The sequence below is a fragment of the Myotis nattereri genome (genome assembly GCF_964212035.1).
Source record: "Myotis nattereri genome assembly, chromosome: 13".
NCBI lineage: Eukaryota > Metazoa > Chordata > Mammalia > Chiroptera > Vespertilionidae > Myotis > Myotis nattereri.
The window spans coordinates 53,678,557-53,684,575 of record NC_138088.1 but is presented as its reverse complement, the minus strand read 5'-3'; positions in this window follow the sequence as shown (position 1 = coordinate 53,684,575).

Genomic DNA, 6,019 nt, shown 5'->3' with positions numbered 1-6,019 from the left:
CCCTCACTAAGTTCTAGGTCCAGAAGAGCAGACCTAACTGCACCTTGAATTCTATGCCTGCAAAGTGAATGTGCTGTAGCCGATGCCTCGCTTCACATTGCGCCATAATTAGTGGGGTGTGTCTTGCATTGTGCGACTGGTAATTAAAACTTCTGAGGTTTTTCTGTTTCATCATTAGTAATATTTTGGGTAGGCACAGACTGAGTCACTCTTGAAAGTTATTTTAAGGCTTTAGGATGCTAGACAACAAACATTTAAAAGGTAAAAATGTTCCAAATCAGGATCATACACGTTGAGCAAATTTCCCCTAACTCATTTCTGAGTGCAAAGGTATACTTCATACAAACAGACCCTGCTAAGATGTGAGTTAAATGATGGACATGGCTAACCTGCCTGTCCTACCTGTGGGGTAATATGTCCCAGCAGTTGCTGTCCTCTACTCCAGAGCCTGATCACCTGGGTCCAAATTCTGGTTCTGCCACTTCTGAGCAGTGACTTTGGGCTAGGAAGCCTAGCTGAGCCTTTCCTCCCCTGTAAAATGGGAATAATCATGGTTCCCAGTTCATAGGGTCAATTAGGTGATGGAATTACTTATTCTATGAATGGTACCTAGTCTATAGTAAGTACTACATTCCGTGTTAATTTTATTACTGTCATTTTTCAACTCTGCTGATGGTTATAAGACCAAATTTATGTCCCCCTACAACTACGTACACCTTTACCTCCTTGTCCATGGACTTCATCATACGCCTGGATGGACAGCAAACTTGCCTCTCTGGCTGCTACATGAACTTAAAGTGAACAGCAAATTCAACCCACAGATATCCTTAGTCTGTGGCTCAACTTCTAAATGTTCACAAAAGAAGGTATTTCTTGGTTTTTCTTAATTTTTTTTTTACTCTCACCATAAAAACATGAACATTTTTAAGTACTTATGAGGCATTCAGCCATTCATACAAACCTAATTACATTATGCAAGAATCTAAGAAGAGATTACGAAGCAGTGGTTAGGGAACGGACTGTCCAGCAGGACCGAGCTTGGGCCTGGCCCATTTAGTGCCCAGTAACTACGCCATGGAAAAGGCACGTTCTAAGAGCCTCGCCAGTTACAACTGGTCATATTTTCCAAGCCGTGTTTCAGGAACCAATGGTTTCAGCCACACATGCAGGCTCAGCATGAATAGCATAACGTCAGTACGCCTCTGAGAAGACTGCATCCCAAGGGACAGGCACGATGCCTGAACTTAGTCGGAGTTTACTAAACATTTAAAAAAAAAAAAAAAAAGCAAAGATGGACAATGATAATGTGGGGGAAGCAAAGACAGAGTGAAATATAAAGAGAAATACTTGAGTGAGCTTAGCACTCATTGATTCATTTACCAAATAGCTGAGAGGCTACTCCATGCCAGGCACTATTCCATTTTCTAGTCCTACCTCAGTGGACACAAGAGACAATAAAGACCCCACCCCCTTGGATATTACAATGAGGGGAGCAACCAATATACACAGTAAACACGTAAATTGCGTCTGGGAAAGGGTGGCTTACGTGTGAAGGCAGTAAGCAAAGAGCGTAAAGGAGATTGGGGAATTGGGGATTTCATTGGAGGAAAGGTTGCTATTAAGTTGGGTGATCTGGGGAGGCCTCATTGAGTAGATGACATTTGAGCGAAGGCTCAAAGGAGGTAAGGGCGGTATCTAAGTGACTGTCCAGGCAGAGGGACAGGTAAGCCGAGGCCCTGAGTCAGGAGTGTGTCTCGTGTCTTTGAGGAAATGCAAAAAGGCCAGTGTGGCGGGCCCAGTTGGAGAGAACAGGAGTAGAAGATGAGGTCACAGAGGGCCTTGAGGGCCGAGTGGGTAAGGCCTTATTGGTCATTGTAACAACTTCATCTTTTCCTTTCAGAGAAAAAATGCCAGGGGAGGGCTCTGATCAGAGAAGGGACCTGTTTGCCTTTGGTGTAACAGGGTCATTCTGGCTGCTCTGCTGCCAACAGACTGAAGTAGGGCAAGGGTGGGCCCAGGAAGACCAGTCAGAGGCCGGTGCAGTGAGCCAGGTGAGAGATGACGGTGGTTCGGACCAAGAGGGTAGCAGTGGAAGTGGTGAGACTCGGGACACAGTTTGGAGGTAGAGCCAACAGGGTTTCCTTTGTTATCATCTCTTCTTAAGTGAGCACTCGAAGAATGCAGTGCCAGAGGGGAGTCCTCAGTGCATTTTGCAGAAGTAGAAAAATTTACTCAGCTTTTTTTCCTCTTTTATTCTTGAATAACACATTTTTCTGTCATGAATAATTCTTATGATGCAAGTCAAATGGAATTTAGTGGCGTTATCTACCCTCTCTGGCTGTGTTCCTCGTGAGTACACGGAGGTGACAATTCCACCTCGTGGTATTTGTGTGAACTAAATACAGATAAAAGCATGTCTCTTAGAAATGAACTGCATAGACCAGAGGAAGCCCTCAGCAATAACAGCCGTTTTGATTCCTCCCCCTGAGGAATGGGTTGAGATTGGCCTGAAGAAATTATTTCAGCGGTTTTCTTTAAAAACTATTTGGTACGTGGAGACTCCATTCTCTGGGGGAATCCCAAGAAGTCTGCATTTTATTTCAGTTTTTTAAAAAATATTTTTATTGATTTCAGAGAAGGGAGAGAGAGAGAGAGAGAGAGAGAGAGAGAGAGAAACATCAACGATGAGAGAGAATCATTGATCGGCTGCCTCCTGCACACTCCACACTGGGGATTGAGCCCGTAACCTGGGCGCGTGCCCTGACTGGGAATTGAACTGTGGCCTCCTGGTTCCTAGGTCAGTGCTCAACTGGCTGGGTGGAGTCTGCATTTTATTTATTTATTTATTTAATAGATTTTTATTGATTTCAGAGAGGAAGGAAGAGGGAAGAGAAAGATAGAAACATCAATGATGAGAGAGAATCATTGATCGGCTGCCTCATGCACGCCACCTACTGGGGATTGAGCCCACAACCCAGGCATGCGCCCTTGACCGGAATCAAACCTGGGACCCTTCAGTCTGCAGGCCGATGCTCTATCCACTGAGCCAAACCAGCTAGGGTTGAAGTCTGCATTTTAGAATACTGTAGTTATATCCTTGTTTCAAAAAGGTTCAAAGACAGGTGGACATGGGAAGAGTCTAGGACAGTGATGGCGAACCTTTTGAGCTCGGCGTGTCAGGATTTTGAAAAACCCTAACTTAACTCTGGTGCCATATCACATATAGAAATTTTTTGATATTTGCAATTTTAGTAAAACAAAGATTTATATTTTTGATATTTATTTTATATATTTAAATGCCATTTAACAAAGAAAAATCAACCAAAAAAATGAGTTCGCGTGTCACCTCTGACACGCGTGTCATAGGTTCGCCATCACTGGTCTAGGAGATGAAAGGAAAGAGAGAACCACAGGTCCAGGCCCTGGGATGACAGAGGAGAATGGGGTTCCCCTGAACCTCATAGTAGATAGTGAATGCATTGAAAGTGTCACTAAATCCCCAAACAGTGAAGAAAAATCAGGAAATGAAGAGGCAATGAGTTTGGTAGAGACATGTGATGGTAAGTTTCAGAAATGCCTCGTATATGGCAATATTACTTTGTCAACAATAAGATCTCTAAAGCCCAGGAATGACCATTCTCCCTGCATTTCTGAATCCAAACACTGGTGAAATATCTACAGGAGGAAATGTTGTTATAAAGTATTACTTTGTGAATAGTAGACTATAATTAGATAGTCATCACATACTTGTTAAATTATACACAATAAAAATACACATAGTTCAACACAATTCATTATAATTACAACTTACTCAAGGCTACTTGAAGTTCCCAAGTAGCACACTTTTCACTAATAGCAATATATTATACTAGAATGTGATATATTAAAATTATACTTTGAAAAAATAATTTAAATTCTTCCATGTTCAACAAAGAAATCTGAATGATATAATGCAGAAAAACATCACCATCCAAGAAGTGATTGCAAGGAAAGGAGAGGGTAGGGGGATTTATACCTGTGCCTAGAATTGGTAAATTTATGTGTGGGATGGCAACACAATTTAAAAAGGTCTGAATTCTAAAAGCAGGCTCTCACAGAAGGAATATAGTGACTTGGAGCCTGGCCTTGAGAATTGGATTTGGGCTCAAAGCCAGGCAGGAACTTGTTAGCTGTGTGATCTTTGGCCACTTATTCAACATCTCTGAGCCCCAGATTCCTCATCTGTGATATGGAGATTATGTACTGGGGGGTGATACTGTGAAGATGAAATGAGATCATGCTTGTGAAGAGCTTAGCCCAACATGAGGTTTACAGTAAACATTCGGTAAATGGGAGCTCTAGTAATTATCATTATTTTCTTAGGTCCAACCCCATCTCCTGTTATGCGTGGAGTGGTACTCAATGAGAGTCATTGAGAGACGGCTGGGTTACTTTTCCAAACAAGTCCAGGAGAAAGGCAGGACTGGAGCTGGAGTCATCGACGGGTACGTCTTCTGTGGGAGAGTAATGACAATAGGGAAGTCTGGATGTGAACAGCTGTGTAATTATGAAGGAATGGTCGGCCCAGTTGAAATGAACAACAGGGAGAGAGAAGAGAGTCATAGAAAACAGGCTCATTAGGAAGCATGATTAATTAGTTATATATAGATGAGGAAAGGGATGATTGCTGGGTGAGGATTTCAGGAAGAGGAAGAAGAAAAGTATGCTCAAGTACAGGTAAGCAGAAGGTGACTTACAGGTGAGCGCGCAGAGGGAGGCAGCTGATTGGTTTCAGTGCAGATAAAACTTGTTCCCATGAGGTTCTTGCATCGTGACCAACAGCATTCCTGACCTTGGCAGGAAGTTCTGTCATAGGCTTCCCCTCACCACAAGGAAACCAGAGCATGAGTAGATGAGTACAGATTCAGCCAAACAGCTCAAATGCTCATCATGAAAGGATCCCCATGAGTTTCAAGGCTCCCCCCTAATCCAGGCACTTTCCCACCCTGGAAGGGATCTCTGATGTTTCACTTTGATAAGATGCTTAAGACTCTTAACTCTCTGCACTCTGGCTTCCCTTCTATCAAGCTAAGGGAGACTTAGGGAAACATCTATAATAATAAAAGCGTAATATGCTAATTAGACCGGACAGCCGAAAGACCTTTCAGATGGACAAAGCCGGGGCTGCGAGGGCCAAGGCAAGCCACTGTGGCTGTGAGGGGCAAGCCCCTTGCACGAATTGCGTGCATCAGGCCTCTAGTTTTGTAATAAAGAGTCTGGCCTTGCCGTGGTGGCTCAGTGGCGTCAATCTGTGGACCAGGAGGTCACAGTTCATTCAATTCTCGGTCAGGGCACATGCCCAGGTTGTGGGCTCAATCCCCAGTGTGGATCGTGCCAATCAATGATTCTCTCTAATCATTGATGTTTCTATCTCTCCCTCTCCCTCACCCTTCCTCTCTGAAATAAATAAAAACCTATATTAAAAGAAATAAAATAAAAAACGAAGAGTCTGACTCCATTTTCTGATGTTTGCATGCTGACAGCTGTTAAGCCTCACCCTCCCCCCTTTCCTTTCTGTCCCACACCTGGGCAAGCTGAGGAGAAAGCCTGGCTACTCCCTCTTTGGCACAGAAGGGAAGGTTAAGCCACCCAAGCCCCTGCCCACATATGTGGAACCCTCGCTCCAGCCCCACCTCCTAACCACCATGGACACCCCAAGCCAGCAACCTTTCTCTCCTCTCGCCAGCCATTGCTAGGCCCGCCTGGGAGTCTGCCCTGCCCTCCCCAGAAAGGCTCATGATATAACTAAGAAACCTTTTTCTCTCCTCTTGGTGTGTCATTGGGCTTGACATCCAAACCAAATTTTGGGCGGTGGACCATCCTATCCTATTCAAGATGATCCAACCACATTCCATTTGGGTTTTAACAGAAACACGCAGGAGCCCAGGCCCAAGGATCCCCATTCCCAGGCCCTGTGCCGTGGAGGACTGTGGTAAACACACACACCCCACACCTGCCAGCTTATGGACATACATGTGCG